The following is a 10314-nucleotide window of genomic DNA, read 5'->3' as shown; positions in this document are numbered from 1 at the left end:
TTTGTTTTCCATGAAACTCTCTTACTCATGGTTTGTGACCATGCCCATCCGTCATTTTTACTCATGGCGTTCCTTTGTCAGGTGTACACCATGTCCTTTTTTTTCATGTGAAGGCATATTTAGAGTCGTTCCTTCAAGACCTATGCGAAGCCTTTTAAAGTCATGCGGCCAGGATGTATACTATAGTTTAGGGTCATACAGCTGGACCGTAGTGGTGGTGAATGGCAGTTTGTGGAGGCCATAGAGTGAGCTTAGGGATGAGTTTGACTCACTTGGGAAGATTGCATGAAGTTGCCTTGTGAAGGGTTGATGATGGATGGATGGTGGGTGAACAATGGTGACCCACTAGCTAATGGCGAGTATGGCTTGCAGAAGGGTTTGCCGTTTGGTAAGCATGGGTAAGACTCACTAGAGGGAAAGAAGACGAAGGTGGTGCACGCACACAAATGGGCTGCCTAAGGAAGGTGTGAGTGAAGATGCACATAAAGGGCGTGTGCACGTATGTAGGCTCATTGGGGAGGAAATGGCGGTGGTATGCCCACACGAGCGGGTCAGTTAGGGAAGATGTGTGTGACATTGTACGTAAAAGGTGTGTGCACGTACGTGGGGGCGTCTTTAAGGTCATACCTCCTGGACCTGGACAAAGCAGTTTAATGTCATGCGGTCAAGACGTGCACTATAGTTTAGGGTCACACAACTGGACCATGGTTATGCAGTTTAAAGTCATGCAACTAGGACCATGCAGTTTAAGGTCGTGCAATGAGACCTTCGCTACAGTTTAAGGTCATATATTTTGGACCATGGCTATGCAGTTTAAGGCCATGCAGCATGGACCAGGGCTATGCAGTTTAAGGTCATGCAGTATAGACCAGTGTGTGGGTCGTCACGTAGGTAAAGCTACATGGGGATGGGTTGTGGATAACAATCTTTCTCCCTAGGGATAGAGATAGGTAAGGCTATACACAAGTGAGAGGTTTAAATAGAGATGGCGACACTCGAGGAGTGGCAGATGGATGTGACTTCACCCGAGATTAAGAGGTCCAGTGTGACCTCTTGGAGATAATGAGAAATGACATGCATGTGACTCTGCTGAGGATGATAGGTCAGAGCACAGATGAACCTCGTGAAGGTTGAGAAGATAAGAAGGGCCCTAAACTCCTTGGGGATAGTTGGTCGTAGTAAGACGTGACTCTTACTGAGATGTTGATGTGAAACAAACCCATTAGGGGTTAAAGAGGTAAGTATGACTCTTGCACACATCTAACTCCACTGAGGATGTTGATGAAATACCCTTTCAATGAGGAGGTGTTCTATCTCTCGATTGGAGTTGTGTGTATGAACCCTTTGTCGTGCCATGCATTACAGTTTTAGGGTCTTGTAGCTTAGACCATGGTTATGCAGTTTAAAGTCATGCGGCTAGGACCGTGCAGTTTATGGTCGTGCACCTAGAAGTTCGCTATAGTTTAAGGTCGTATAGTTTGGACCATGGCTGTGCAGTTTAAGGTCATGCAGCATGGACCATGGTCGTACAGTTTTGAGTCATGAGACAAGGACTATGTAGTTTAAGGTCGTGCAACTGACTTTCGCTACAGTTTAAGGTAATATAGTTCGGACATTGGTCGTATAGTTTTGAGTCGTGTGACAAGGACTATGTAGTTTAAGTTCGTACAACTAGACCAACTCTACAGTTTGTGGTCATATAGTTCGGACCATGCAGTTTAGGGTCGTGCATTTGGATCGTGTGGTGAGGGAATTTGACTCCATGGGGAATAGAGCTGTCACAGGAGGCTGGACTCCCTGAGGAGTGAGGCTGTGGTGCAGGGGATGAACTTCTTGAGAGTATAGAATGATGGTCTAGCTAAGAGTGCCCTGGTGTACGCGTGGCACTAAGTGTCAGATGATGCATGCGATATTAGGCCCCTTCCGTGTGGCAGTGGCCCCTGGCAAAATGCGTGGCAATAATTCTTTCAACGAGGCGCTCGGTGATGCCCCTTGAAGAAGTTGCGCGACGATGACCCTTTGACGAGGGCGCGTGACGGTGGCCATTGACGAAGGCACGCAGTGATGGCCCTTGACGAAGGCGCGCGGTGATAGCTCTCTACGTGAAGGGCGTGACGATAGTCCTCTTGGGTCTCGGGCTTGACCTGCCCCGGCCTGGTCTTATTGCCATCACGAACTGGGGACTGGAGCATCATTTCATGTTTATCGAGGGTAGTTTATGGCACTGCTGGGTATAAAAGGGGAAAAACCCCATTTTACAGTTTTACTGAAGGGTAAAACAGTAGATGGGTTTTTAGAGAGGGAGGGTCAAAGCTTTTAGCAAAGGTTTTTTGGCAAGAACTTCTTGGCTAAATTTGCAGAGATAGGCAGTTAGGAGATTTTTTGGAGAGCTTCAGGAGGTCATGAAGCTTCATGCCGTGATTGCGAACTTTTTCGAGAAGTGCCGAGGCTTTCTAAGCAAGGAATAGGGCTTTTCAGGGCCTTAACAGGATTTGTAGAGGTGCCTTGCCAGGGTTTGAACACTTCTCCGGTCGTTCTGCTACTGAAGGGGAGATTGTAGCGAGTTCAGAGAGATATGTAGGTCCTCTGGTTATTGAAGTAGAAGAAGGGAGAACAACAGTGGGCTCACCGGGAACTTAGTAGAATTCTGGTGCGTTGGTGGTGAACTCGTTAAAGGAGGAAGAGCAAGGAGAAGGGAGATCCGCAGGGTCTCAAAGAAGCCTTCTGGGTATTCTTGTGGTTTTCCGCTAACTCTGGCAATTAGTGGAAGGTGGGGAAGGGGTTTCCCGGTTGACGGGTGTGGATTCCTAGCGAGGAGGGGAAGCGCCAGTGGGAACCCAAAGGGTTGAAGGAGGAGAAGAGCAGTCATGAGATGAAGGGTCATGGGACGGCGAACGGTCACCCTCCGCACGCGCGATTGCAGGCCACACCGCGAGTGTCAGATGGCGTGCCCATATTTCAAGGGACGCACTTGCTAACAGCTGGAGCGAGGCATTAATACGCCTTGGTCGTGGGACGAGGATAACCCTCGGTTGATCGCGAGATGACGATTCCCTCCCGGTGGTAGACGACGATAGTCTTGCTTTTGGCTGTGAGATAGAGATAACATCTTAGTGGGTAGATGACGATAGTCCTGCCCTGGTGAGTCCAGTTTGTTCGTGGCCTCCTAGCATCCTTTTCTTTTGTTCTAATGGCCGAGTCTTCGGGGGCCATTCTAGACATGAAGAACCTCCCGCAAGAAGGGGAGGTTAGTACTAATGCATTCACTGGCGAGAGCTTGGTGAGAGGTGAGCCAATCTGGCTCACCGAAGCCTTGGGTGAACCAAGGTAGCCTTTGAGCGTCACCTTTGCAAGCGCCCCCGTTCAGTTAGTGAAGAGGGAAGATAATGATGGAAATGTGAGTATAGAGGAGGGGGTAGGCCTTCTACATTGCCTTCACCGAAACGTAGCCTCTATTGCGAGCTTGCCAACTCTAGGCAAGCAGATGGTGGAAACCCAGGGCATGAAATGGATGTCTTCTGGCCCACGGGTACAAGGGGAACACTAGTACCTAAAGGGGTACTCCTCATGGACCATGAAAGTGCTGCGATGTTTTAGGGGTACTTTGAGACAACTCTTTTTTCCGGTCGCCCTTCAGTGCTCAGCAGGCTACTATGATCGTTGCTCAAATACGGTCAAAGTGTTGTTGGAGACTTGGAGCCATGTTAGCAGCTCATGTCTATTTTGTCACGAAGAGGCAGGGATTTCGCTGATGGACCTGCACTTTGTTGGTGGGTTGCCGCTTATGACGAGTTTATTCCTCAAAAATCAGTCATTTTTGGGGGGGAGAAGATAGGTAATGAAGCCCCACCAGCTGGGCTTCAAGAATTGTTCATGATCTACCAATGACTTTATGATGAACCCAAAAGTGGGTGAGTCACTTTCAGAAAATGGGTGAGGTTCTTCTACGATAGTTGTACAAATGAAATTGGTCCGTCATCGAGAAAATAAGAGAAGGAAACCCTGCCCATTTTCGAGCTGCGAAATGAGAATGAGCACATCGTCCTGGCAGCTTACTTAGGGCTCTTCCTATGCAAATTTTCCCTACCAGGCGGGGCAGACGTCATTCGTCCGGGAGCATTTTATGTGGCCTGTGACATGGCACGGGAGGAGTATGCACTAGCACAACATGTTCTGTGCAGTATTTATCATGGCCTGGGAGCCATTTCTAGGGGAAGACCGTATAAAGGGGAGGAAGGAGGGAATGACATAGAAGATGGTGAGGCCTTCCCCGAAGATTTCAAGATTCCTTTCCCAGTCCATTATGTGTATGACTGGCTTGGGGCTTATTTTTCGATCACATATCTCAGAACCTGAGAGTTGGAGGACTACATGTGCTTGTTTTTTTTGAAGATTGCCGGCAGAAGCCAGTTTCCATACCCCCGGCCATGCGCGTAGCTTGTTCTTCAATGATCACCTGCACATGGCCCAGGTGGCATTCCCAGTTGGAGGTCTCACAGATCATGTGTGTGCGGACGAGCTGGGCCACCATCTAGATGATGACTTCACCAGCCCAAAAGAATTGATGTTTATGTTGAGTGTAAGAGGCGGAGTTCTGGCCTATCGCACTGTCCATTGCGCGAAGCTTGATGACTACTTTCCTCATCGGTTCGCCTGATAGCATGGGCTGGATCAGGGGTGCCCGTTCTCCATACCCTTTGAGAAGCAGCATAGCAAGAAAGGCCGCTGGAAGAAGGACGAGTTGGGCACCCTCAGGGAGACTTGGCTCCTAAGGCACATTCGCACCGCCTGGGCCACATGCTTGGAGACCACTAAGGTGAATAAGTATGTGCTGCCCCATTTTGGTAGGAAAGTACGAGCCACCGAGGCCCACGAGTATTAGTGGAGAATCATGAACAAGGGGTATTGGGATGCGGAACACCCTTAGCCAAAATGTTTACCCTGGGCTTCCCTGATGATTGGCATGTGGTTGGGCGGCCTCACCAGACTATCGTGGACGAATCCTTGCCGAGGTTTCTCAACATGGAGAAGGAGATAGAGAGTATTTTTTACCACCACTATGCTATCTTCAAATGGAAGGAAGGCTGTAAAATCCCGGGGTATGAGGGCCATCCAGTCCAGGATTTGAATAAGTTGATAGGGAGCGACACTTATAGTAAGTTAGCTGCCAGTTCTTCCAAGTCTGGCACCTCAAAGGGTGCTGCATCTGAACAAGAGAAAGGGAAGAAGAGAAAGCGGGCTGCTGCACCTGAGCTGGCAAAAAGAAAGAAGAAAAAGCAGGTTGGTGCGTCCGAGCCGATGGCGAAGAAGAAAAAGTAGGCTACTGTGCCCTAGCCAGTGAAGAAGAAAAAGCAGGCTACTACGCCCGAGCCGGCAAAGAAGAAAAAGGAGTGCAGAAATGATCACCGAGGAAGATAAGGGCGAAGAAGGAGAGGGAAAGGGTGTCAAACCTCTCGAGGTGGAGACGGTTCGAGAAGAGGGGACACAGGGAGAGGTCGGTACCCCAATCGAAGAGACTACCGAGGTGCAACTCGAGACTGAGGTAGTGGCTCTACGGTTATGGTGCTTGCAGAGGATGAGGCGATGATGCCTAGGTATAAAAGGATCGAGCTTGACATGGTCATGACTGGGGGCCAGAGCGAGAAAGCTGTCATCGAGGTACCAGAGCAGCTTGAGGTTACTCCTGAATCTTAGGAACCTGAGACCTTCGTTATAGCTGGGGGTCCTCCTGTTATGGTTGCTCCTGCTGTATTGCCCATGCCTTCTTTATGCGGGCTGCCAGGAGTTATTTTTGTGATGCTCCAGACGAGCCTCCAGAAACTGAAGGAGCTATCCTTTGAAGAGCTTGGAGCGGCGATCCAACAGTTAAGGGGGATTGCGTCAGGGAATGCACCCGAAGTCCTTCCTTATTTTGACAGCGTTGTCAATGAGATGGAGGGATGAAGGGTGAAAGCCCTGCCAGAAGAAGCAACTACGTAGCGACTGAAAAGCTGGTGGTTGCCCCGTTTGGAGTCTTCTCTTCTGTGCTACTGTGAATTGGTAAACACTCAATCGCAGCAACTGGATACCACAGAATCCTAGAGATCAGGCCTTGCTACGGAGGCCACGTCTGCCAGCGTAAGTTTACGGCTCTAAGGGCGAAGATATTAGAGCTAACGCCGAAGCTTGACAAGTTGGAGAAGGAGACTGCGGATTGGGAGTGAAGGATAAAGTGCTTTTTGATAATACTTTGGCCCTCCAGCATTCTTTGGGAGAAGTGACCACCTTGATGAAGCAAGAGGCGGGGCTGGCAGAAGAGCTAAAGAGTGAGATTGAACGGGCAAAAACATCGACTGCAATGTACAGGGGAAAGATCAATGAAGCAATTGATCGATTTTGATGACGCCTTCTTTCCCTTTTTTTTCTTTTCAAGTTTGTAATGCCCTTTTGACTTGTAAATGAAACTGTTATTTTCACTTTTCTTTTTATGTCATTGCTTCCTCGCTTTCATAACTTGAGACGAAAAAGAAAAGCCCGCTCCTTGCTTCGTCTTGCGGCAGCCTGCTATGGCGTCAATGACCTTGAATGGGGGAGCAGTTGCTTTCTCACACCTTAGTGTTTGATTGGAGAGGCGCTCATAATTCATGGTTCTCATGATTTGATGAGCGTGCTCGCTGTAAATGCCCTAGTCTGGAGGAGCTTTGGCTTCAATTTGAGTTGCATTGATCTTGAGCTCGTCATAAGTCTTAGTCTCAGGGACAAACCTCTTTAAATACTTTGAAGCAATGAGCATAACCTCCAATTGGCTCTTGAGGTTACGAACCTCGCTTCTCAGCTCTGCCATGGGGTCTTGTTCCTAGGAGCAAGAGGGATGACTCTTGTCTGACTGTACTTTTGCAACAACCCCCGAGAAGTGTAGGACCTTCTTTTGGCTGCTGATGTCCTTGTTCAAGGAGGATGGAACTTGGAGTACCTTCCTTGGTTGATATGCTAGTTTTGCTTCTAGAAGAGCGATGGGGACATGTAGGACCTTTGGCTGATCTGATGTATAGGTGACCCTCGGTGCTGAAAGGTTTAGCCCCGAGGCTTCCTCAGGCTCGGGGGCCACTTCTAGCTCACATTTCGTTCTGGAGGAGTAGAAGTAGAGGGGGAAGCTTTGTCTTCAGGAGAGGATACCATGACCTCAAAGAGTTGGCAAGGTATGCTCAGGTGGATAGTGGTCAAGGCGAGGGTCTTGCCATGTCTTTCCTCTTCTTTGAACATTTCCGTGATCATTTTCCCTAGACCCTAAACATCATCATGAGATGAAGGTCCTGTCTCTCTCACAGGCTTCCAATCATCATCCTTTGACTTTTCTGATGCTGAAAGTTCTGTGAAATAGTACTTGGCATCGACATAGTGAATCTCAGCTACGGGGAACAGTCTTTTATCAGCATAGACGATGTGTGGCCTTCCATCTCGACTGTACTTGAAGTATTGGTGGAGTGTGGAAGGAACCACCCCCTGATCGTGACCCCAAGGAAGATCAAGAAGGACGTTTTAGGAGGTATCAGTGTCGATTAGGCGTAATCGTTGAGATCACCGATCTTGAGACGAAGGCACACTATGCCAGATGGCTTTTCTCCTAACTATAGCTTCGAACCCAGAGCATTCATTGAGTTCATGGCCACATACTTAGTGATATGGGCACCAAAGTTTTTTCGGGCCCTGGGTAAGACGCCTCGGCTGCCTGGCAGGCTTGGGAGTGACAAGGCCTTGTTGGAGCATTGCCTTGAAGAGGGCCTACAGAGGATCTAGCTCAACACTTCCTTGGGCTTGCGAGGTCTTCTTGCTCATGCAGAAGAGGGACTCGAGGGTGTCCTTCGGGGTTGCCTTGGACATCCTGGTATTGTTGCATTTTCTATGCCAAGAGCATGTGGAAGCTAGTGCATTCGCTGATGTCATGGCCTCGTATTTGGTGATAAGCACATTAGAGGTTCTCGGTTTATGGAGGCAGGAACTTGGGCTGCCTTGTCGGCTTGGGAGTGATGAGCCCTTCTTCGAGCATTATGGAGAAAATGCACAAAGGATAGCGGGTGCTCTGTCGTCCTCTTGGATCGTGACTATGTGAGAAACCTCAGTTGCCTCGAACGCTTTCTTCAACTCTTTGTGCTTTATCTGACCCTTGTTGATAAAGGCTTCGATCTCTTTGAGCTTATAGCAGTCGTAAGTGGGGTGGCATACCCTCCTATGATAGGTGCAATACTTCTCATTTTGCCTCATGCTCAACCGACTCCGCAGTATTGGCCTGCAGCAACTATATCATGTTTTGTTCTAGTAGCAGCCGGAGTAGTGCAGGCGTTCACTCTGTGTCAAAGGGGTAAACCTTATTCTAGTATTGAGCCCAGTAGTCATTTCACCTAGAATTTTTAGGAGTGGGATACTGTTGTAAGACTGCTGCTTTCCCCGAGCTGGAGAAACCTGTGCCTTGGAAAAGTCTAGGGTTTGAGGAACCGTGCCTTTGGTGTCGATGACAGCCGCGCAGATTACTCTCTTTTGGCTACCCCGACTGTTGAAGAGAGAGTTTGAGCTGGCGCGTTGCTGACGAGGGTTGCCATGATGCTTGAATAATATTGCAATACAAACTGCCTTCGAGATGAGCTCTGACATGGAGGGTGGATTGGATGCCTCGACATGTAGAGCGACCTCGGGAAGCATGTTCCGCATACAGGTCTGGACCGCTTCTTTCTCGGTCATGGGAGTGGCATGGAAGGTTGCCAACTCTCTCCAGTGGGTGATGAACATGTCAACCGGCTCACCAAGGTCTTGCATCAGGGTGAGGAGTTCAATGGTCTCCACGTTCCTTTGGACTTCATAGAAGCGTTGGTAGAACAACTGCTCCATCTCTTGCCATGTGTGTAACGAGTTGGGAGGCAGCAAAGCATACCACTGGAAGGTTGGCCCTTCAAGAGTTTCGATGAACTGGCAGAGGAGAAGTTGTCCGTCAGTTTCCATCTCCCGACAGGCCGCTTAGAAGTGAGCAGTATGTTGGTGCGGAGACGTAGTACCATTGAACAGGGGAAGCCTCCCCTTTTGATAGTTCGAAAGGAAGGGTACTTAGTCTATGTACAAAGGGTATGGATTTTGATAGAGTGACATCTCCTGCAGGCCTGGGACCTTGTTCTTGAGGCTATGGGCCACCATAGCATCTATTTTCGATTTGGGAGACCCTGCGGGAGGTAAAACTGTCTTAGGAGGCTGATGGAGGAGTTTGCCTGGGAACTGTGTCCTCACCAGTTGCGAAATCGGTCAAAGAAGGGGACCTGGAGGCCTCTAAGCGTTCCATCTTTCAAAGGATGGCTTGCATCATTTCCTCGAGCTTGTTCATTCGCTCCTCCTGAGATCGTCTGGGTCATTGATCACCATGGCACTGACCATTTCTTCTAGTGGGCCAGAGCCTAGCGGGACAGTGGATTGCTGAGGTTGAAGAGTGGTGCGTGGAAAGTCAGTCTGGAGGGGTTGAGACTGCCTTGACTGGACTCGAGAATTGTATGCCTATCTTTTGAAGACTGGTTCTTGATGGTCTTGGGACCGTGGTTTCTGAGTAGTGACAACCCAACAATACTCTTGGACTCGGTCAGGCTTTAGAGTTTGGAGAGGGAAAAAGGGGCAGGAGGTCAGCAAAGGTGGTGGCCTCAACCACCTTGGAGGCTTCTTTGGTCAAGCTTTGAAGACCTCTCTCCTGCTTAACCTTGAGACGGCTGTTGACTTCACTTCAGAACCAAGCCTGAGACCTGGATTGCCCCACCTTCTTCGAACACGCAACGACTGTGTCTATGAAGTGGAGCAGGGAGTGGAGTCTAAGGACAGAAGGCAGCCTACATTTCTAGAGGCTGGAGGCCTTTGTCTGACATCAGGCTGTTGCCTTGAGTTCCTTTGTGGGGCCCATGTGCACAGTTGACCTGAGAACTCTTAGGGAAGACCTTTGAGTACCAGGGCTTGAGTTGTTTGCCTGATGTTTGGAGAGTGACAAAGGAAGGAGCTGGTTCACAACTTTGTCTGAGTTGAGGTCGGAAAGGAACTTGCCAAGACGTTGCTTGTGCACCTTCAGAGTTAGCCGTCAGGCTGACTTGGGGGTTGACCCGGGCCAGGTCAATGGGTTCGACCTGAGGAGGTTAAGACCCATGAGCTTGTGTCTATGAGGGGTGAGGCAGAAGCCCATCTCTCATAGGGTGAAGCTGTATGTGTTGAGAGGGAGGATGGAGTGGTCGACCCTCATGTTCTCGAGGTGGCGTAGAGCTAGCGCTGCCCTGAGCTATGGAAAGCAAATGCATGGCGCATGTAGGGTTCAGCCCA

Source organism: Amborella trichopoda, chromosome 10 (assembly GCF_054954075.1).
Source record: "Amborella trichopoda isolate Santa Cruz 75 chromosome 10, AtrichopodaSantaCruz75HAP2 v2.0, whole genome shotgun sequence".
Taxonomy (NCBI): domain Eukaryota; kingdom Viridiplantae; phylum Streptophyta; class Magnoliopsida; order Amborellales; family Amborellaceae; genus Amborella; species Amborella trichopoda.
This window is presented reverse-complemented; position numbering follows the sequence as displayed.